Source organism: Strigops habroptila, chromosome 1 (genome assembly GCF_004027225.2).
Source record: "Strigops habroptila isolate Jane chromosome 1, bStrHab1.2.pri, whole genome shotgun sequence".
NCBI classification, from domain to species: domain Eukaryota; kingdom Metazoa; phylum Chordata; class Aves; order Psittaciformes; family Psittacidae; genus Strigops; species Strigops habroptila.
The window spans coordinates 112940912-112964800 of NC_044277.2; the positions used below are offsets into that span (position 1 = coordinate 112940912).

Sequence of the window (23889 nt, forward strand, 5' to 3'; positions counted from 1 at the left end):
AGACCTCACAATGCTCTCAGCTGGATGCATATGTTGGCTGCCTTATTTGATCCCCCCTGAGCTAAATGTGTTTGTTTGCGTTTAACCTCCTTTGAAAGGAGAGAGTCCAGAAACTTATCATCTCTCTTCGTCGAGCCAGGGGTTTCTTCCATGGCTTTATCCTGCAGCCCCCAGATTCAGCAAACTTAATAATAGCTTAGAGACACCAGCTACCCCTGTATGCCATAAATCCCAAGGAAAAGAAATAAAAAGAGGTTGCACAGAGTGTGGGTAAACTTCAGGACACTTCTTTCTTACCTTTTAATGAAACTCTAAATATCAAAAGTAAATCTGCTAATGTGGTTGACACTAGTCAATGGAGAGTAATCAAAAGGCTTACACAACTTGCTTTGAAGGTTTGAATAAAGAAGGATTTCTTCCAGTGCTTCAAATCCTGGTCAATGGACATGTTAAGTCAAATGCAGTCAATGAAGTGCAGAGAAGCAGAATGGCTGGGGAAGCCCAGGGAGAGGGAAGATCAGCAATCAGCTTGTATTTTGGCAGGGAGGCGATTGCAAGCCTGAACTCATTCAGCATAAAGAGACAAGTGAAATAAAGCAGTATTGGGTTCTGCACTTATCTTTTATCTGTAGATTTTAATTTCTATTTGAAAAAGAATAGATGGATGTTATGCAGCATTTTTCTAGTACTCCAGCTGTGGAAAACAAACCACATCTGGTACATAAAATAACAATGAAATTACCTGAAAGCTTTACTGTTCTTAAAAGCAGCTACAAGTACATATTCAAATAACTTGCTGGAAGAGAGTAGATCCAATTTGTCAGATGATAATACATAAGCTTAGAAGGAGGGAAAAATGAAGCCAAGAGAAATATTGCACTTCAGAGAGATCAAATAAAGAGGTTCCTTTCCACCAAACTTCTGTGGGCTTACAAGGCATAAATTACACAAACAGCGTTTAAAAACAGGAATGCAAAAATCAAAGAGCAAAATTAAAAGCTCTGTTTGTGTTCCAGCCATGCAACAAGTGTGCTGCAGATGTCAGAGGCCTGTGCTTAAGAAATCCCCTGGTCTGGATGCACAATTTCCAGCGAGTCTCACTGACACGCATCTGCAGGTAGGTTGTAACAAATGTACTGTCAGCTATGTAAAATACACAGCCTGTGAGAAGAGGAAATACTGTAAATCTGGCAATGATGCTTTCCCTTGTGTTTCTCTAATGAAGCTGCTATTCTGTAGTGTTTCTGAGCGAGGAGCCACCACTGGCCTGAGAGCTGTCACACTCCATCCCAGTGAAAAGCCACTTCCTTTCCCAGTTCCTTTCTCACATTGGTGCTGAGGTTTCCAGTGAAGCACAAGGTAACTCACTGTATCTTAAAATGGAGCAGTTCATCTTAACTATAGCTGACATTTGGGTTCGAAGGATGTATCCCGCCTTCATGGTCCATTATACCCTATTTGGGTGAAAAGACCTGTGCTGCCAAAGGCAGAAAGGAGTAATAAAAGTAAAAATGGCATATTGAAATGATTCAGCTGAGGGAAATTGTCAAAGGACTATTGATTTGTTTCTTTGTTTTTATTTTTAAGGTGATTTCTAAAGCTACAGTTTAATAATGTTCTTAAAATATGTCAGACTTTACACATTAAGTGGAGGAAAAATGCCGTGCCTCCTACACTCACAGCAGCGGGAGAAGCATGTTGTGATGACTAAATAAAGCCCTTCCTGCAATCAGGTTGTTCGTAATTTAAATATTTTTATCTACCAAAGAATAATAAAACATCAGTCAATACCACACACAGTTTCCAGATGAATGCAAGACGAATGCAAATTAAAGGCTTTGCTGACAGCCTAAACAAGAGGATTTTTCATGCAGGTCTGTAGGCTTAACATTAAGGATTGGGTTCTCTTTTAAACAAACTCCCCTTTACATCACCTCCACAGTTGTGATGGATCTTACTGTGGGAGTAAATTACACACTCACTTAATCTGAGAGGGTTTAGATTAAATGCGAAGTGTCATCCTGGGGGTGGAGGGGATGGGCTGGCTGGGGAGAGGGAGGTGGCAAGGGGAGATCCTGTGTACGAGCCCAACACGAAATCAAATAACTAATTCTGATCTGCGTTTATTCCTTGGAATAGCTGTGAGTCTGAGCTGAATCCTGTGATGGGAAATGCTGGTTGTCCACACCTTCTCTCTCCTGCTACTGAAAAGATTAAGGAAAACATGTTCACATCCACAATTCTAATATGCTTATTAGCATGAAAAGTGTAAAGTTTTTGGAGTGCAACGCTGTAGGAGCAAAGCATGGGAAAGCAAGCGTAAAATGTACTGTTTCGTGTCAGTGGCAGCTGCAGTTTTATTTCTGTGGCTGAGTGATAAATGACAGGAATTCACATTTTTCTTCCAACTCCCTTGGCGGATGTATTCTATAGAATGAAAATAGAAGCACTGAATTATTAAGAATCAACCCCCTTACATATGAAAATGGTAGTGTCATGTTAAATACACTATATTAAGAGATCAATTACAGACCTATCTTGAGTTAATGGGATTAGTTCTTCTTTTATTTTACATTTTAAATGCAATCTTTCAAGGTGTACTGGAGATCGAAGGGATAGAACATAGTCATCCAGTTGAAGGTGGTCAGTGCTTGCAGAATGCCTGAGAGCAATGCCAGCAAGTGAGAGGGTGCGATGGGGCAAGGGCTGAGCAGACAGCATCCCTTTCTTCCCATCTACATTGACTTCCCCGTGTGTGTGAGTGAGAAATGCCATTTTTATAGAACATTCCCTTTATCCGAATAGACAATGAAACAAGGGAAAATATATTTGGGCCCTGGCTCTCAACCACAGCCCTTATTTCACTAAATCTTACAGCACTTTCTTTAAATCCTATTTGATTCAGTGGAAACTGAGTGTATACAAAAGCTTTGAGCACAATATTGCAACTGGTCAAGGTACAATTGTTGCATTAGTCACTGGACACTTGTTCAGCCACAGATTTGTGTTGGAATCAGCTCCAAAGGGAAATAGCTAGAGAGAGCTTCTCTACTCTTCAAAGGATTTGCTGCTCCTGTGATGCCCCTGGAATGCTAATGCACATGGATATAGGCCCCCTCGGTTACAAGAGAGGGGATGGCTGTAAAAAGGAAGCCTGTGGACCAAATTACAAGTGAATAAATGAGGCACTAGGAGTATTTTGGCATCCAACTACAGTCCTGCCCACACATTCCCCAGGACCTTTGCTAGCCCTCTCTTTCTACCCTGCCCAAGCACATGTACGTGCTGGGGGCCTGGATTCAGCTTGAAAATCAACCTGAGAAAAAAACCAATAGGATGGTTTTATGGGCACAAGTTACTCCTGGGGAGATTCTGACTGGACTCTCACAACGAAAACACTGGAGTAATTTCCCCAGGGAAGTGGTGAATTTCCCAGCACTGGACACTTCTAAGATTTGTCTGGACCAGAGGATCCTTGAGGTCCCTTCCAATCTGGTATTCTATGATTCTGTGATTCCAGTTGACTTTTCCTTTCCCATGTGGCATAAATTGCTGTCCAAAGAGATATGTATCTATAGTCTCCTTTTGCCAGGTCTCTAGACAAGGTGCACACAGCACTTACTTACTTTTATATTAGGAACAGTTTGCATTATAGACATTCAAGGTGGCAATATTTGTCACCAGAGTTACTGCTTAGCTAAACAGATGATCCATACAGTGCATGAAAGAGGATGTGTTTATGCTGAACAGAAAAGCCTGGAGATAGTTCAGCTCACACTCACCTCTGTGCACACACGCTGCCACTGCAGTGTCTGCACTGAAGAGACTAGGCCCTTCTCCAAACAGTACTGCTGCACTAGTGCAGTCCCCACAGCTCAATTTTTGTACCAGAACAGGCATAAATTCCTCTTGATTCGCCTTGTCTTGTCACACTTCAGGTTTCCAAGATGTTCTGGGACAGCGATTTGCTCCCTGCAGGGTCAAATATTGCCTAACGAAGAAAACCACCAGCTCCTAAGCAACTCTAATGCTTGCATAATGTTAATTTGCAAACTAAATTTGGCATAAGTTTAGGAATGTTACCTTGCCAGTTGGTATAACTGGGTAAGGGTCTTCTCTCTGAGTAGCTGCTGGGACTGAGTGGTGGATGTCATTGTTAACATTAGGAGGAGACTTCTCATCCAGAGCTTTGCCACAGAACCCACATCACCACATCCTGCTGCTGCTGGAGCAGTATCCTGTGGTGCCAGATCCTGCACCGGAGGATGCCAGCAACCAAGCCAGCCTCCCGGCTTGGGAATATGAGTCACTTTTACTTTCCTGTAAGCTGGACCACAAGACCGCTCATTTCCTGGCGCTTTCTGACTCTTGATCTTATCCCACCGATTTTTCCTTTACAAACAACAGGGGAAAAGCTGGGAAAGCTGTGGAAAACAGAAAGGAGAAATAGGTCACACTAGAAGTTCTGAAACCTCAGCAAAGCTCTTGTTTGAAGTGATTAATTCAGTGACCTCTGACCACAAGGCAGACCTTCAATTTGCCAGCAGAGGATAAAGGAGTCAAGATCTGAATGAGTAAAGAAGGGATGAAGGGTGAGTTAATCCAGTAACTGTGAAGGAACATTGGAAATAAAAATAGTCAACATATATTATTCTTCTCTTTAGTCCTTCTATTGCATGCAGTTTATTTCTGGCTGTGCTGGAATACCAGGTACACTTATATTCTTTTTGATCTACACTGTTTGATCCAGATCCAGGCAGCAGAGCAGACTGATGCTTTTAATGCTATTAAGTAGCACAGTCTGCATTTATTTATTTTTTTGAAAAGAAACTAAAAAGTACTTGCAAAATGGTACAGGGTTAAAAGAAAATGAAGTAATCCAGCAGCTTGTAACAGTTCCATCTTTATTTGCTAAGGTTTTTCATCCTAAAATACACATTTTTTGTGATGGAAAGTAACAAACTGGATAGTGACTGGGGTTGCCTGCACTGGATAGTGACTGGAGTTGCCTGCAAAGCTCCCATGCAGAATATAATCTTTCATCTATAGTTATAAGCCTGTAAGCTGCTTATACTATTTTTACTCTAAATTCACCTTTCATTTGGTTAGTCTTCAGCAATTCAGAGCAAATTTACACTTGGAAGTTCCCTAGTAATTTCCAGTTAACACCATTAGAAAGTGAGAGAGGAGTCTTGAAATAACGCACCTATTTTTGCTGCTGGACAATAAGCAGATGTCTCATTTGTGGTATCTGATATCCTTCATATGATAGCTTTGATTGATTGTGCCATTTTCTCCCAAGTAGAAAAGAAGACTTGTGGGAAAGTCACTTTTAAAAATGGTACTGTCCAACAATGCTAATGACATGAAGACTTCTCCATATTTGTTTATGCCAGTACATCTTTAAAATGAGAGAAAAAGACCTTGGAGTAACATAAAATGCCTGATTGTACCTCCTATACTCCATTACTTGGTTAAGGTTCAATCACTAAAGGTTCACAGGTTACTTGAACAATTTTCCACTTTCATGTGTGGTTTAGGTTTCATTTTACAGCAGCAAAATATCAGGCTATTACTGATTATTTGATTTTACTGTAAGGATTAAATGAAGAAGTAAAGATAAAATGTATAATAAAAACCTTGTCTTCACAACATCATAAATGTTTTTAACATTCAACCTATAACCTATTAGACTTCAATCCTTTCCTAAAATAGAAAAACACTTCTTAAAAGTGTGTATTAACTCTTGATTCTTAAGTGCAGGGGATTTTATAGTTCTCAAAAAGGAATCCTGAGAGAACCAATAACTCTGTTTATGTCTGCACAGCAAAACTACCTTTGAGTTGTCTTTGATTAAATCATTATCTTCTTTCTTCTGCTTTATTCCTTCTGGAGACATAAGAAGACATTAGTAGCAGAGATAAAGCTCTTGAGAGTCCAAGAAACAAAAATGGGAGATTATTTATATTCAGCTGTCCAGTAAAACATTAGAAAACTGAGTAATTATTTTGTAATGTTATAATAAAGGATGAAGTGAAGTTTGGGCTTTTGACAGGTATGTTTTGGTAAAACCAGAACTGCCTATAATTAATATTTATTATTACTATTTGCTTAGCATGCTGAAGTTCATACTGACTTACAGATAAATATTCAGATAAAATACCCCAGGCAGGAACTTTGTGTAACAAAATAAATTGTAACAAAATGGATGATGACAAGGAGGGTCTGTACGACTTCCTCCCTTCCCAAGCAAGAGCCCTGCAGCCCCTTGGAAGCAACTTTCTTGCTCTGTGCTACTTAAGCCCATTGCTGACTTAGCGTTTGCTTCGCTAGATATGTATCACCACCTAAATTCTAACACTACAGTTGCAAGGAATATTCCACTTAAATTCAGAAAAAGATGCCAATATCTGGTGTAATATACAACATCTTCCTAATATGGTAGCAGGGGTTACACTGATGATAGCTGCAAGTGTGAGTAACAGAAAAACATTGACACTGTGAATCACAAGAAAGCCTCAGCAGCAGTTAAGATTTATGGTGTCAACCTGTAATATACAGCTGTTAATGAAAGCAGAGGATTGAAACAATACTGATTTATTGGGTCAGGCAGATGAAAGCTTTAATGAGAGCATCTTCCTGTTGAATGGCTACTTGGGGCTGTCTCAGTAGTCCAGGACCCTTGGTAGCTACAGCCCTTACACATTGTCACTACTAAAATATTAAATAGAATTTTGAAAAGTTTAGGTTTTCCTCAAAAAAAGACTGTGGATATGGGGCTGCTGACCTTCCAGTATTAGATTTGTGAGCTTAAATTAATGGTAGAAATCACAGGTAAGAGGCAGAAAAGGTACATTAAAGCCTAAAATGTGAGGTGTTTAGGACCAAATATAGCACAGGAAAAACTAGGGGAAAAAATTATCTAACTATGCAGAAGCCTGGCAGGCTGTAGCAGGTTATATTTTCAGAAGTAATGATACTTAGACCTCTGAAGTCCCCTACTGCACAGCCAGAGACCTGCCCCATCTCAGCCAAGCGTAATTCAGGAAAGGCTTGGTCTGCTATTCAGATCTCATTTGCACTCCCTGCCAACATTAAATTCAGTACAACAGGAAGGGTCCCTGCCTTAAAAATTGCCAAACCCCAGAAAAATTCCAACACTGGCAGATTCCTCTTCCCTGCTGCCCTCACGGCTCACATACCCTCGCTGGAAGGCCAAGAGAGAGCAAATGGCTGTGATCATTTTCAAATAAATAACTTTTGGGAACAAAAAAATCTCAAAATTCCTGAACACATTTCTCAGCACAACCTGATACTCTGAGAAGCTGGGTTTTTTTCTTTGAAATACCACACTCCTAGTGTCAAATTCTGGTAAATACGGAAGACACACCCTGGGTTTGAGCATCTAATCATAAGCAGTGATAAATAAATACACCTGCCTACCTATTCTCCTAGAATTCATTACATATATTTAAGCAGAGTATATGTGCACACATGCAAGCAATTTCTCAAAATAAGACTCAGTAATATTTTGCATTCCCCCAAGTTCATGCAGATACACGATCGTACATCTGTAGCTAAGGAAAGGTTTACACATACATGCATATGCCTATGAGTAGAGACATCAAAAATGGAGCTCACAAGACATAAAAACTCATAAAATGTGAGTGCTATGATCCAGCTTACTAAAATGTTGTTAGTGGCATTAAGGTTAAACATTTCTGAAGAGTTAAAGTGTTGCAAAAGAACCATTGGTCCTCCATTAGTTTTGGATTGCTCCAGCTTGTGAAAAATGCACTTTTCTGTTTATTCAGGGTAAGGAGGATTGTTATCCTTGGTGGTTCTTGCTCCCATCAGATGGCTGGTTTAGCCTTCAGGCCCCTGAGTCTGCAAAATGACCCACAACAGCTCAGGTGGTGCCCACTAGCCAAAGCTTTCCCATTGCTTTCATCTGCAAAGCTCATGAGCTGTGAAGACCACTGTCACACATGTCACTGTTCCCTGGCTGTCCCCAGACTTGCTATTCAAGTCCACAGGTGCTTCCTGGACGGCACACACCTTGGTGCCCAAGTACCCTGGGCCACTGCTAACGACTGAGGAACCATCTGCAGGAAGGGCTGGTGATGGTGGGAGTGTGTTGCACACCCTCAAGCCTTGTGCTTGAAAGATTGCTTTTAGAGGAAGCCCTCTCTGGCTCAAGGACTGAAATCTTTCCTTATTCCTCCCACGTTCTTTCGGGCACTGTAATTGCATGCAGCAGACTGGACCCCATTATGTTTGGCACACTGCACATAAAAAGAAAGACGTTCTTTTTGCCCCCACTCCCACCTCAGATTTGATATATTTCTTCATGACTGCTTTCCTACCTTGAGACGAGTTGTGGTTAATCCCATTGCATTTTTTGGGTGTTGGCTATAATTGTATTTGAAATGTGATGCTAACCTTGTAAGTAGATTCAACACAGTTTATGACACCTACAAAACTGGTGTGACATACAGGCATCAGTGCTATTGTCTGCGTTCAACAGCTGTAAAGGTCAAAGCTACAAGGGAAACTGCAAAGATTTGTGTAAAGGACACAGAGAAACATGTAGCTGGGATTAGACTTCAGGGATTCCTTCTTTACCACCCTTATTATTAATTGTTGGATCAAGCCCTACTCTCCAAAGTGGCTTTTACGTGCTTCATAAACACACAAATATTCCAATTGATCAGACACTAATTTGTCCCCCAAGATTTGGGCACAAGTCAAGCACAAGTCAAGCCAGCGTGACTTGGGGATTGAGGTGGATTGATTCCTCTTCGTCAGCAGTATTTATATAACTGACTTTAGTTTCAAGGCACACACCTAGTAACAGCGAAGTCAAAGTGTGGTCATGGCTAGGAAAAAAGTGTTTGACATTTCGCTGCCATAAATTCTTCTATTTTAGTTATATTATAGCTTAGTTTGTTTTTTCAAATTCTCTTTATGTTAACATAAAAAGGAATTCAAACTGAAATAGTTACCATCTGCCTGAAAGAGGACAGGAAAACATGGTTGCAAAAGAATACCTAAAGTGTGGAGCAAAATACAGTCCTGCTAATGGTAACATTTCTATCATTAACATTAAAGATTAAAGATATACAGGAAAATATATTGCATAGCTTATCACATTTTTAATGAAGGGTTCAGTGTTATAGCAGGCAAGCACTGGGAAGAAAAATGTACCTCTTGGATTTTATTTGCTCTCTTGGGAGACTACCATATCATGATTGTAGCCCATAGCATCAGCCAAATGAACACCAGGCAGTAAGTCAGCAGTCCCCAAAAGGTTAACAGAGCTTCTTCCTAATGTTACAGCAATGATTAAAAAAATTAGCTCACATTAACCTTTCACCTTTCGGTGAATGTTTCAAATCTAGTGTGGGTTGGTAATGATTGAGAATGGTTACTATAAGTTTAATGTTTTTTTGGTGGCTTATGCAATGCGAGTGGGTGGTCTCACACCGCTTCCCTGGAGAGGCATGTCTGCCCTGAATGGATAAAACCCCAAAATAACTTGCCTCAATTGGTGCTAATTGGAAACCTCCTTGGCAATTTCAGCGGGGACCCTTCTGCAGGCAGAGGCACCGAACAAGCTGCTACAGACCATGGCTGCAGCGAAGGCCACCCTGAGGACACTCTGGCTTCCTAGCAAGGTTTTCAAGTCCTGAATTTTTAATTCAAGCAGGTTTGCCCTTCTCTGGTGCTGAGCCTCCCCAGGGACCTGCTCTAGATTTAGCCCTTTCGCCCTCCCCTTTCCCCACATTCCCCAGGTCCTCCCAAGGATGCTCCTAACTCTCCATCCCCACACATAGGTCAGACCAGACCTTCATTGTGTGGCTTTCACTGGACAAAGTGTGGGGATAAGAACCAATGTGAGATTAGGGGTCTGCTCTCTTCAGCTAATGTGCTTTAGGGTGGAGGTGACTTTTGCCCTATAATCACTGGCTATAAATGCAGCTGCAGTAACCCATTTATTCCCTACATTTGTGTACTACATCCATCTCGAGCGTGCCCCTTGCCCAATCCCCCAAACCAGGATCCACAGTGTAAGTAAGTGTATTCATAACGTGAGAGACTGCAAGCAAGCATTTGCCATAACATAACAGGCACAGTATTGTCCAAGAGCATGGAAGTCTGGACCAAGGGTGCTGGACTCAGAAATACAAGGTCCAACACACTCCCTAAACTTCACCATGATGAATAAAGCAACATTAACACAACCCCAGGATGCCTTGGTTCCCTGTGTGCCTTCAACTAGTGTACCAACTGTAAACACTTAATGACACATGCACAAACACAAGCTCCCTGCAAATCCTGTTTGTTCTCCATGGAAAATCCTTTACCTGGTGTAACAAACTACTCCCTTTCCTCTTCTGTCGTATTTTGCAGCTAGAAAAAAATTATAAGGCTGTGGTCATGTGTATTTCTTGCTTCTTGGGTGAGAAAGCAAGCAATCAGCACTCAGGGGCTTTTTCTTTCTTGGGTAAATAGTTCTCGTTAAACCAACCTAAGTAGGGTGATTTGCAGTATGGATTTTTCCCATCTAAGTTGTTAGAATAAGTTCAGTCAGCACATTCAACCCTAGTCTCTAGTGGTACATAAATTTAATGCAACACTCAACTCTCTCTCAGTATTTTTGGTGTATACTTGAGTTTCTCTTGGCACAGAGAGAAGTGGCAGGTGGAGTGATCAGAGACTTTTTTCCATCAAAGCGAGATTAGGATTTTTTTAGGTTCCTTTGTTCTGTAAAAGCCATGGTCTAATTCGCTACACGCTCGCTAGGACTGAGAATGTCATTTCTTTACTAATTTATATGTTTGGTTTAAAGCAGTGCACTGATCTCAGTGGAGTTCCCTATTTTTAGTATTCTGTTAAGAAATTTTATCCAAAGGGTTTTATTGCACAAGAAGGGCAGGTTTTGGGAGATATCTTTATTTTTGCATTACACTATCAAAGGCAGATAGTTTCCTCTTTCTTCCCCCCGATAACTTCTTATCTCAGCAGAGAGAAAGCAGAACACACAGGATAGCTCAAGGCAATGGAAATCCACCAGCATCTGTTCAGGACAACGCTGACTGACTTGAGCCCAGGCTGAGCTGAGTGCGTTAGAGTTAAAATCCTCCAATGCATGTAAGGAAGCGTGTTTAGGAAGGAGAAACAGGAGAAGGAGAAATAGGATTTGCAATGAGCTGTCTTCTCCAGGAATATACTAAATAGAATTCACCTGGCAAAGAAAATTGGAGAATGCATGCAGCTTTCTGGCAGGTGCAGAGAAGGCCTCTGACATGATTTAATGGTATGTTAAAAGGCAAGCACTTTTAAAAGGCAAACAAATGGGAGTGCACTGGGATGAATTAGATGGATTAAGATTCAATGCGATAACCTAACAACCTCAGGAATAACTAATGACCTTCCCTAACAGAAATGTCTGCTGGGTAGGGAACAAGGCAAAGCTATTCACTTTAATGATTTTGTTGGCACTGAAGCCTCTCATTTGGGACGCTCAGCAAGAACAGCTTATGAAAAGTATTGGCTGAAGTCCTCAATTTCTGCAAATTGTCTTGGTTCCTTTGGCATCGGACATGTGACCTTCTGCCCCATTGGAGCATCTGCCTCATTCTGGTAACAAGACAGAAATCAATGCAGGCCTAAATGTGAATGATATATTGATGGCTGAGATACTCTTGTTTATAGAAATGCTTTCATAATACCAGGAACAGGACAGCCTAGAATTTAACATCCAGGAGTGCTAGGGATGGCCCCAAATGTTTTACCTGTGAAGAAGTGACAGCAAGGGTTATAACATGTCAAGGGTGACTGTGGAGTACAGGCATTGGTCAGACACTCAACAAGACTCCCTTCCACAGTAAGGGTGGTGCTTTGCTCCTCTGACATTTGGAGGAAGAAATGAGTTATAGTGTACCCAAGAACTGTCCTTAAAATGAGTGCTTTGCCTCAGCTTTTCGGTCTCACAATTATTCATTGCAACAGTTCAAAAGGAAAATCATCATGATCTTGGCTGAACAAACTAAAAAATCTCCTAGCATATCAATTAACAAATTGTATAGGAGTATTGCAATTAATTTGTTTAATTGAAATTCCTTTTTCTCAGCAGTGCCAGGCTGATTTAGTGCCTTGAAGGACACAGATACTCTGCAGAAATGAAGAGAATGAGCTATGGACACAGGAATGAAAATCCCCTTTCTGCAGTCATTTACGGTACGAGAACACTGGGACAAGTGTCCATAAATCTCTGCTTGGCCACTTGACTTGCCAGCAAGTCAGAGGTACAGAGAATCTACCTGAAAGGTAAAGGTCTGTTAACTCCGTGGTGTGTTCTTCGCAGCTATGAAGGGCTGTGGGTGCTCCCTGGCAAGGGACCTGCAGGGAAAACGTGGAGATCTCCTGTACATTCAGACTGCATGGTAAATATCACAGTAACATGTAAGCATGGCTTAAACCTCTCCCACAGCTTTCCATGGAATTAAAGCAGCCCTCAGACTCTAAGTAGCAGTAGACAGCACCACTTCCAAAGGACCAAGCATATATTCCAAATCCAGGTGGGATGGAGTGAGATCAGTTTCTCTCTTTTCCTATGTTCTTGTAATGTATATGCTGTGTACCAGCACTGGCTCGTATTCCCTTGCACGTCTCTTTCTTTCTTATTGCAAAAGAAGTGTTACTGAGCAATGAAGAGCTGCACAGTCCATACATTTGTGATGGTGAAAGAGCATGTACACATGCAGATGTGGGTGTGTGGCTGGCTAATTGCAAACCGTGACTGTGTATGGCACATGCAATTTAATACAGTTGAAAGTTCAGAGCCTGACCTTCTCAAGGGCGACATAAAAATGCTTCCCTTGATCAACCTCAGCTCATGATTTCAGCTGTGGCACCTCTGCGGCACTGCCCGGGGTGTGGAAGATGTCTCTGTCCTGCAGCGAGGCCCCGGGTGACATTGTGCTCTATCAGCCGTTATCAGCACCTTTAATTACTAACAGGTATGTTACACAGCATCCAAATTGTAATCAGACTGAAATGGAGTTATAATGATATCTGATCTGGGAATTTAGTCCAAAGCTTTCCTTTTCCATGATGGTTTTCATTTCCTGTAATTTAGAGCTGGAAGCATTTATGGAATATCACATGGTTTTAGTTTACACAGGAAATCAGCTGCAGTTGCGGGAAGATACTGACTTAGGAGTTTTAGGGTTTGTTTTGTTGGTTTTTTTAAGAAGCAGAGATTGCTTCAGAGGAAAACATTGCAGACTTCTACCTCTGCTGTTTGAAGCCTGCATTCTGAAAAGTGATCTATGATTATATAGGAACAAGCAGTTTATTTCTGTTACATGATAATCACTTAATGTGAATGAAGCAATAAATGCCTTTCCTTTTTACAGTGAAGAGATAAAGCAAGTGCAGGAAAAGATGTGGAGGAGGGTGGGGGGAAGGGATGCTAGGCAGCTGCAGCTAGAAAAACCTCTGAAGCAGGAAGTCTCAATAGAGTGTGCATGAAAAGCCTGAGATGACCAAATCAGATTAAAATGGGAAAAGGTGGTTATGTTTCTTGAGTCACAGTCTGCCATTTTAATCACCCTCTCCATGGCTCCTGGTGGGAGCGGGAATGGGTGAGGGGGGTGAGGGGTGTGTGTGCATCAGGAGTAAAACTGCATGATGCTGCACCACCCAGACCACAGCAAAAAGGCCTTCTCCATTCCCAGGAGTGAAAATCTGGCTCTCCTGATTGTGCCAGGCACATTTCTCTTTTGGGTTGGGGTGCAAGTGCTGGTGTGGCAGGGAAAGCACTTGTAAATTGCACTCTCACAGTAACACTTCTCAACAAATTACTCCTCCGAAAGTGGCAGCAGGGCTGCTCAGTGTGCTGAGGCTGGAAGGCAAGGGCAGGGCGGGCTGGCATCCCTCGGGAGACAGGCTGCGGAATGCCAGGCAGGAGATATCAAAGAGCAAGAAAGGCAACAGGAAGGGGGGTGGAAGCCAGCAAACTGCAATAAAAATTCATCTCTTCCCAATGGCAGCCCTGCCCACTCCATGTGTCTCTGGTGCCAGAGCAGAGGGAGATGGCAGGGTGTGATTAGAAAAAGATGAACTGTATAAGTCAATAGCGACTGAAGAATCATGTTGGAAACACAGTCAAAAGCAAAGACCTGGATGTGCAGGACGGTGAGAGCAGAGGAGTGCTGGCTGCTTGCTTTCTGCACACAGAGGTACATTATGATTTTAAATGAATCCAGAACAGCTGAGGCATTTGTGGACTAAAAGCCAACATAACCATGACCATCTTAATCATCCCCTTGTAAAATGAGTAGCCATATGCGTGAAATCAGCCCATACATTTTATGGAATATCTGTTGTATGCTGGACAAGTACTTGGACTGAGGTTTATTTTCTCAGTACTTTAACTCCTGAAATATAAACCATGTAACCTTTCTTTTCATAAAACCAGAATTTAGAGAGGGGAGGGGGAATTCCCCCAAGCTTTGCACTGCGTGGCATTGCCTCTCACATGTTACTGCACTTGGCAAAGTCTACTGCTATACTGGATGCTATAAACAATGATTCCTTTACCATCCTGCGTGAGCAGCCTTTGTCATGATGGGGAAGGGTGTTTAAACAAAGGTGGCATGGCTTATAGTATTTGTTAGCAAGATATCAAAATATTTATGTGCGCAGTATTTCTTTGCTATGCTTCTCAAAAGGCTGAGGTTAATCAAAAGGAGCCTGTTCCTTGTCATAAACAAAATCTTGTCCCAGGATGCCTGCTCCTTAATCCCCAGAAAGCAGTATTGTGTTTCCTTGCCGGTTGCTTCTCAGCTAATGGATTCAATATCAGAGGCAGTGTTACGCTGCGTTAGGATTTCTCAGGGCAGGAGAGTTCCTCTTTGACCATACTTCTCCAGGACTCCGATTCTGCAAGGTTTTGTGCATGTGTTCAACCATCTGCGCTGGAGAAACTCCTCAGGCCTCAGTCATGTGCATCATTGCGCATATGCATGGGTCTTTGCAGGACCATGGTCTGATTGTATTTTATGTTGTACCACATCCTGTAGTATATCACACTGGCACTGGCTTAATTGCCACGAGTTCCTTCAGCTCCCAGAGCAAACTGTTGAAAGCAAGGTGGTTCACGATGGGCAGAGAGCACTCCTTGTGCTCGTGGTCTCATCTTAGGATTTTCTGCTTGTTCCACTCTCCTCTTGTTCCATTCTGTTTTTTCAGTGTTTCTGAAGATTTCATGCTCATTTTGCTCTCTCTCATCCTCTCTGAGGTCCATAAAAAAACACCAGGGAAAATGGCCTAGCCTGTCCTACCATGTCCCACTTGCTGCTTTTATACTACCTGGTCACCATCAAGACAGCCCCAGAGGTCTGCGCTAGATGTGGCGGAAGGTGGTGTGTGGGATTCAGTGCTTTGGATATGAGCACAAGAGAAAAAAGAGGAATATTTGGGTGCAAAAGTCTGTCTTTTTTCAGTTTTTTGGCTAAAATCCCAGAGGTCTCCCCACTTCTCCAATTTTTCTAGTTGTGTTCTGGAGCACATAAAAATCTCTGCTTCCAGCTGCACAGGGCCATAGTGTATTTTTCCACCACTGCAAAGGATTCACTGAGGCAGGTTGGAGTTTCTGGCCACTTTCCTGACCTGCCTGTGGACTGGAGTAAAAGCATGTGCAGGCCCAGAGCTGGAAGAAGTTGGGTCCTCTAATGGTGTGAGAGGTCAGCCCTGCATCATGGCCTTGAGAGGGGGAGAAGGCCACACAAGCAGCCTATGCCATCCCATGAATGGTACTGGAAGAGGAATGTGGCCAGAGAAGGTCACACTTCCTGCATGGGAGAAGAAGATGGGATTTAGCACCAGTTATTTGGAGAAAAGTTTAGTTTTGTTAGGGAAAATGTGAGCAACTGTCTACATGGGAACAGGACTCAGAGCAGACTGATTTAGAACAGGTACTGACTTTGTAAATCAGAAGAAGGATTTTGCACTTGAGGGTGATGAAGGAGGCCAGCCAGGAGGGTGAGGAACCCACAGACAGACCCTCCCCTTCTAGAGAAGAGATCTTTCTTCCTAGGGGGATCAGCAAAAAAATCTGCTGAAACAAAGATTTGTTTTTGGGCAACGAGGAGAAAATCATTTGAGCAAGAGAGGAGAGCTAATCCAGAAGATACCATACAACTTATTTACTGGGGATTTTTCAGAGGATGTTGAGGCCTTCAGGGCATTCCTCAGTGTCCTCACATGCTTCCAGCATCAGCTGCCTGTGCCACTGGGTGACCCTGCCCTGCACCAGCCCAGGAGCAGAGCTTGAGGACAGAGCCTCCTGCCCAGACACAAACAGCCTACGCTGGGGAATAGAATGTGGACCTGGGATGAAGATCAATATTATTTTGCAGTTGATCTCAATTTCAGTTTTTCTTCATCTAAGGGACATTTTCTGGATGCTGCAAATGAAGCCAGACCCATAAGAAGTTTAATCACAACTTCTTAAAATGTGTGTTGCCCCCACTTTGCTCCCTCCCTTTCCTTTTGGGATCAACTTCAAAGCTGGAGCCAGGAGTCCAGGCAGGACTGAAGCGCCTTATCTTAAACTGGTCTGCACGCAAACAGTGTCTCCTGGAACATGATGAATTTGTGCAGATGTATTTACCATCCTGAACTAGACTTTAAACAAATTGACATTTTAATATGCATTTATTCCTGCTGCATTAAAAAAAACCTGCTGGTATTATGCCAGAATGTGATATATAATGATGTTGTTTAGTGGCAACTCTGTCATTTGGTGTTGTTGACAGTAAAATAAATTAACATAATAAACATAATTTGTTAAAAACAGCTAAGTAGAAACAGATGGTTAAAATATTTTGGCAGGACCTGTTAGCCCAGGTTTACATGTGTGTTTAGACATCAGTTCTGTTTGCAACATATGTTACATATTTTCTTGATTCCATTTAGTATGCAAATACACACCCTCTCCCACAGTTGTATAAACAGGTCCTTTGCAGCGTGAGCGATGGGGAGGGTGCGGGGAATGGGATTTTTTTCTTGCTTTTCTGTGTCAGATTCTCAGCTACGTAAATGGGAGAGGAAAGTAGCCATAGTACTGCAAGAAACAAATAGGACGGAAGGTGGAGCGTAACAACATATTTGTGTACTGACACAATGGGTCTATTACTGGCTGCTGATACCTACTTGTGTAAGGCGCCGGTTTGTTGCTGGCTCTGCTGACCAGCACACCAGAACGTGCTGTCCCCATCGGGCTCCACAGCCTCCAGTTTACCTAATTCTCACCACACTGGCCTGAGCTCCAGCAGGATTAATGGTCACATCCAGTCCCATCCCTCCCTCCCTCCTGTTTGTGAGGGATTATGTGGAAAAAAAGGAAAAGAAAAAAAAGAAGGGAGAAAGCAAGCTGCTCTTTTAAAAGAACTTGACAATGGTGCAAGCTGGGAATAAATTCTTTTTAACTATTTCTAAGCTGTGGCTGGGCTGAAATAGGCATATGAATACCATGAAGTTACTGTTAATGTCTAAAGGTTACATGTCTGACAGTCATTTTCAAAGTATAGGGACATGGTTTAGTGGTGGACTTGGCAGTGTTATGTTAATGGTTGGACTCGATCTTAAAAGTCTTTTCAAACCTAAATGATTCTATGATTTTGACTTTGCTGAAAGGTGATCTTCAATGCCCTCCTGAGACAGCCCGAGTTGTGCTGACACCAGACTGCACCAACCACACAGGGTGAGCTTTGTTCATGCATGGACTGAAGAGAAAGGTGGTAGAGAGGATACTGCCAGTGCTGTGAGCTCTTTTTGTTAAGTCATTACTAAACTATGCAGACTTCAGGGTTTCATGCCTATGCAAACTTCAGTACAAGGTGGCCTCAGGCTGTCCCTCTACCCAACTTTGTGACCCTCTTTCTCACTCACCTTACATTTACAGCGGGAGAATGGCTGTTCATAACCCTTTCTCCACTCTTCCTCCCCAAAATCTTCTGCACACCCTTTGGAGATCTTCCTCTGCCTATCCCCTCCAAACCCTGGCTAATGTCAGTGCCCGTTTACCTTGGATTTGCTAGCAGTGCTCCCCTCCTGCCCCACATCCCTGCCTACCCCAGCACCTCCTGGCATCCTGGAAGGCAATGCTAGGGAAAGGTCTGAGCCATTTTTCTGCCTCTGGAGCAGAACAGGGCAAGGGATAGAGGGGATGATGCTCTTATCCCACATACTGTCCACGTTGGGCCTTAAAACAGTGACTTACAGCATCCACATCATGAGTGGCCAGGGCTTTATCCTGCAGGGAGAGCTCTGGATGTCCAGGAAGCACAGGCTGCTCTCCAGGGCAGTATATAGGCTGTTGTTGCAGAAATAGGTGGCACAAGGGAGCGTTTTCAGAGGTTCCTCAAAATGTCACCATCCCTTCCTTGCATGGCTCTGTGACATATCTAATGTAAAATATTATTTGTGAAACTTCCTTTTAATTGCTGTTTAATGGCTCCTAATATATTTCAAATAGGCATCTGCAAGTTCATTTTGACATTTATTAGAAGCCATTAGCTACCAATTTAATGGTGACTTGATGACAAATGTCTGACATCATTAAAAATGTGATGGTTGATAAATTATAATGTGATGTGCTTTTGAGCATCAGGGAATTAGACTGTTTCCAAATGTGACTGTTTTTGATGCTGTAAATTAAATTTTATTTCTAGTTGATTTATGTTTGTGGGCTCTGAAAGTAAAGAGTATCAGAATTTGAGGAGTTAGTGGGGAAGCTGGTTCTGATGAGGGCAAATGGGCAAACATGGTCAGTCAAACCATCATTGGTCCTGGTGGTTTGATTTGGGTGAAGGAAGATTGTATTCGGAATAACTTGCTTTTTAGAGACATTGTTAGATCTCTCCTACCGGTGTTCCAGTAAGTACTTTCTCTTGCATTAGTCTGATTATTTGTTTACCATTTTTATTATTGTCTCACAGAGTATCACTCATCCTGGACCGTCAACCACTTGTGCCAAAGAAATGACAATCTTTGGTCTGCCCAGGCAGTTTACAGTATGGGCAGGCCTGGATGTGAACGAACAGGGAGACAGAATTAGCATCATAAACAACAAACACTGGTCTTCAAGAAAGCTTTTCATAGACATCATAGCAGAAGAGATTTTTAGAGATCATGTAATCATACACTGGTTTGGGTTTGAAGGGACCTTAAATACCATCTAGTTCCAACCCCCTGCCATGGTTCCACTAGCCCATGTTTCTCAAAGCCCCGTCCAACCTGGCCTTGAACACTGCCAGGGATGGGGCACCCACAGATTCTCTTGGGCAACCTGTGCCAGTGCCTCACCACCCTCATAGTGAAGATAATTAATTGGCAAATGTTTATAGGAGTCTCCTTGCAAGGACAAGAGGGTAAATGGTAGAGGAGAGAGCTGTGCAAACTAAAAATGGGTGATGATAGAGATTGCCAACGGATCCCTAAGCTACAGGGTTGGGGCAGATCATGTATGTGATACCAAATGAAATCTCTGTCTCAAGTTGCATGGAAATTCCACATTCACATTAACATCCACAAAGCAATGGAGCAGATCCATAAGTGTATCTCAGATTTCAAAGGAAATACAAGACCTGCAGATGTGGGAAAAGATGCTTTCTCACAGAAGGCACCTGGCTTTAAGGAGAACAAATTGCTAAGGTCACTGTGTATGCCTAGATGGAAAACAGGACTTCTTGGAGATGAAGGTACGAGTCAAAGGATGTGGTGTCAGGAATGCAAGGTCACCTGGACCTCCAGAGGCAACAAAGAATCTGGATGCAGTGGATGAAAGGATGCCTTTGCGATTCATGGTGTTTGGGATGAAAGAGCTGAAGCAGGAGGACACAGCCCTGCAGCCAGTTTGGGCGAGGAGGCCCGTCAGGTCCTTCCCCACACTGTGGAGGCAGTTGTCTTCCAAGCCTAGGCTGTGAGCCTTGCTCAGCTACCTTACAGCAAAGCAAGCAATGTACTTGTATTTTAGTGACTCTTACACAGACCTGGAGTCAAAACCAGTGTCTTCAGTGAAACTGTGCATCTTCAGAACTCTAATACTGAACCACATGGCTTTCAAAACCCAAGATCTTTGTTAAACAAGATGCCCTTTTCCACAAGCATAAACTGAAGAGCTCCCTGAAAACTTTTGAAACCTTTTTTTTTTTTCTCCTGAGTTCAAAAGTTCTGTTAAAGAAGGAAGGTTTTTCCAAATCCTACCAGGTGGTGTTTCCCTAACACACTGAAAAGTCCATTTTGCCCCATGAACTTATTCTCTTGTCTCTTTTTCAAGATTTTTTTCCTTGACAGTTTTCCTTAGGTAAATGTCATTTTACCATTGCACAGTTAAGGGGGGTGGGGGGAGTACTTCAGACAGGTCATACTGGAACAATAAAAGCTTGAAAAAACTTTGCGTTTCTACTACCATGATGCATCTGAGGGTCTCCAGGTTCTTTGAAGCTGAGCTTTGCTCTTATCGACTAAGGGCTTACCTTTGCCAGAACCATTGTATACAGTACGAAGGTGGGACTGCACAGCACATTCGTTATGACACATATGTCCCTATACTGTGTACAAACTGCCCGTATATACACAGAGGTCCAAGAGCACCTTTGGGAGCAGCCTCTCACAAGTGAAGCAACCTGCCTTGCATATAGGCTGACCTGGGAGTTAGCTCAAGGTAGCTGCTACATGTTAAACTTGCACTTTTAAACACCCTGCCAAAGTTCCTCCACCCCAGTAGATGAGCCCCAAAGTGTTAAATGGCTCATTCCAGTACACAGAAAAAACAGAAGCAGAACCAGGTTGAGCCCAACTTCCTTGACACCAAGCCTTGGTACCCTGCGGCTGGCTGAAGCCCAGCCCTGTACTGCCAGCTTGTCTGCCTGCCTGCTACTTCCCCAGGCACAGAGAACCTCATGGCCCTCCACAGGCTCCTGCATCTCTTCCTTGCCATGTATGGAGCTCCTCTGCACAACGAAAAATGTTTTGGTTGTGCTTCTCTGGCCTTTCTCTCCCTCTCTCCCTCTCAGAGAGGGAGAGGGGCGCTGGCCAAAGCCAAATGCGCCATTCCAGGAGAGGAAATACCATTATACTGGCATCATGAATGAGAGGGATCCTAGTGCTCTGTTTAAAGCAAAGCATGAGCCTGGGTACATCTGGGTTCTGTTCTCAGTCGTGCTCCAGGTTTTCTCTGAAGTTTGCCCTACTTACTCAGAGTCTCTATGCCTCAGCCTCTCTTCCTGTGAAAACAGGGCTGTAATATTTTCCCTACATCTTAAAAGTATTGGGGTTGTGAAAGACTTGGATACTTGAGTGCAGATGTAATTAAAAATGCAAGATAGGGTGGATTAATTATACCCCAGGCCTCTGGTAACAGAAGCCAAATGTCTTGTTCTGTGGTTTTATAAGGAAGAAATATGTGTTTGGACCATGCTGTGTCATCAGGCTCTGCTCCCTGGTGCTGATGCGTGAGGGCTGAAGCAAGGCTGGAAGCTGGGGCAGCTGTGGTGGGGATAGCAGGGACAGGAGCTCCCCCCAAACCTGTGCAGGGCTGTTAGTGTGCTGATTTACTAAAGCACAAGGGCCTGGTTGGGCAAGTTGTGGAATACAATCCGGGGTTGCTGAGCAAGCAGGGCAGTGGCTCCAGCCTGGCTTTATAACTACCTCAGCATCGAACAGCCCTGTTTTAGTGTATGGGGCGGGTTCGGGGGGTTTTGGTGTGTAGCCATGCTTGGCCATCATCCTCTCTCCATGTCTGTGTGTGCGTGCATGACTGCAACATGCATGCCCTCCTTGGCCAATATGCTTGCTGGTAAAAGATGAACCCAACCCCAGATTCATCACGCTGGGAATAACCTCTGTCTTGCTGGCAGCCAGTGCAGCTCCAGCCCTGTCTCTTGTTTTTGAGTGAAAGAAAAAAAGCCCAACCCTGTTTGATTTGTTCCTGTAATAGCAGCTGATCTGGATTGGCTTTTATTCAAGTCTTCATGTGATTATACGGCCCAATCCCCATGGTATGTTCACAAAGCCATTAAATAAAGATGAGACATTTTAAAATACAGTCGGGCTTTAAAAAGACCTGCTTAAATTGTAAGAAATACTGAACTTCTGCCAGGGATTTTGCTATTTGGGTGAAAACTGAAATCCCTCTGCAAGGTTTGTTACATTATTGAGCACCTATAAGTACTCCTAGTTAAATAATTAAAAAAACCCCTGAGTTTTACTGGTCTTCTGCTAGTAAGTTGTCAAAAGAAAGTAAAATATGCCAGTGTATCAGCAGGGAAGCAGAGTTCCTGCAGGAAGGGAAAAGCCCGCAAGAAGATTGATGGCCGTGGTGCCTCTCTCCCTTGTAGAAACATGACAGCGTAGAGAAAAGAAAGGATAGGGGAGCTCACTTGTGGTGTGCCTAAGAATTGGCTGAGCGGCAAAGCCCTTATTTTCTCTGGATAATTTTTTCCTAAGTGAGCAAATGCCTGCTATAGAAATGTCAAACATTTTCCAAGCAAGGTTCCAGGTAGAGAGTGTTGACTTGCATATCTGAGAAATCACTTAAACTGCAAACTTCATGAGCAGATGTCAGTGTTTTGAAGCTGTTGGACATTATTAAAGATGCAGGTGGCACGTTGGCACTACTGACTCAGCTCTGGGCAGCGATGGGCATTGCCTGGGAGACCCAGTATCTCATCACTCTTCCCGAAACTCTGGTCACGCTCAATGATGAAAGCCAGGCTAAGATGAACTATAAATCTCAAAATACATATTTTTACTAAAAATTACGTGTGAAGTCCAATTTAAAATATTATAATAATATTGATGTTACTGGTGTGTATGTCATTTTTCATGTGTAAGAGGAAACACACCAGATCTTTCATGTCAGCTTAGGCCAAACCTACTAGACCGTGAAACTCTAGAGAAAAAAGAGATTTTAAAACTGCAATTTTGCCTCCAACCTCCTGTTTTCTTGCTGCTCCAAGATTTCCCCAGGTGCCTTCTCATTTTCATCAGCTCCCAGCAGCCAGAACCTTGTAATCTAGTATGTTTTTGCAGTGTATTGATTCCAAATGACCGGTATTCAACGACCAAAACATGCTTGCAGGGTCTTGTGTCTTGCCATGCAGGGTCTTGTTTTTGTGCCCAGCCTGATCCTGCAATATGTGCCCAGCACCCTCAGCTCCCCTTCACTGGCCCTCTGCTGTGTGTGGCTCTTAGAATCATAGAATGGTTTCGGTTGGAAGGAACCTTTGAAGATCATCTAGTTCCAACCCCCCTGCCATGGGCAGGAACACCTTCCACTAGACCAGGTTGCTCTAAGCTCCATCCAACCTGGCCTTGAGCACTGCCAGGAATGGGGAATCCACAATATCTCTGGGCAACCTGTGCCAGTGTCTCACTATTCCCATTATAAAAAATTTCATCCTTATGTCCAGTCTAAGCCTACTCTCTTTCCATTTAAAACCATTGCCTCTTGTCATAGAATCATAGAATTGACTAGGTTGGAAAAGACCTTTAAGATCATCAAGTCCAACCATTACCCCTCTTCTCCGATGGCAGCAGCTTTTCGTTTGGCTTCCTCTTCATAATAATGAGGAAGGGAGTGTATCAGAACACAATGCTCAAAGGAGCATTAATTCTCTTCCTGTGAGGCCTCAGAGCACCTACCAGCACCTACTCCTGCCCCTCCTGACCAGCATTGCTCTAGACTACTGTTTTGAATGCTGATATTACTCTTTACACTTAAAAGGTCTCATAGTGTCTCTAAAACAGGACACTTGCAGGGGGATGATGGGTTTACTTGGCTTTTGGTTTTCTGTTGGTTTTTTTTAAGTG

The 23889-nt window shown here is 42.9% G+C and overlaps 2 long non-coding RNA genes across 2 annotated transcripts; both read left to right on the plus strand.

Moving 5' to 3' along the window:
- The first annotated feature begins 1127 nt into the window (after positions 1-1127).
- LOC115606014 lies at positions 1128-1732 on the plus strand. Its single transcript, XR_003990792.1, has 2 exons — positions 1128-1359; positions 1588-1732. It is a non-coding gene; the product is annotated as an uncharacterized LOC115606014 (long non-coding RNA).
- A 15946-nt stretch (positions 1733-17678) lies between these two features.
- Positions 17679-20468, plus strand: LOC115617874. The gene is made up of 2 exons (XR_003994689.1): positions 17679-17776; positions 19014-20468. It is a non-coding gene; the product is annotated as an uncharacterized LOC115617874 (long non-coding RNA).
- The last annotated feature ends 3421 nt before the right edge of the window (positions 20469-23889 follow it).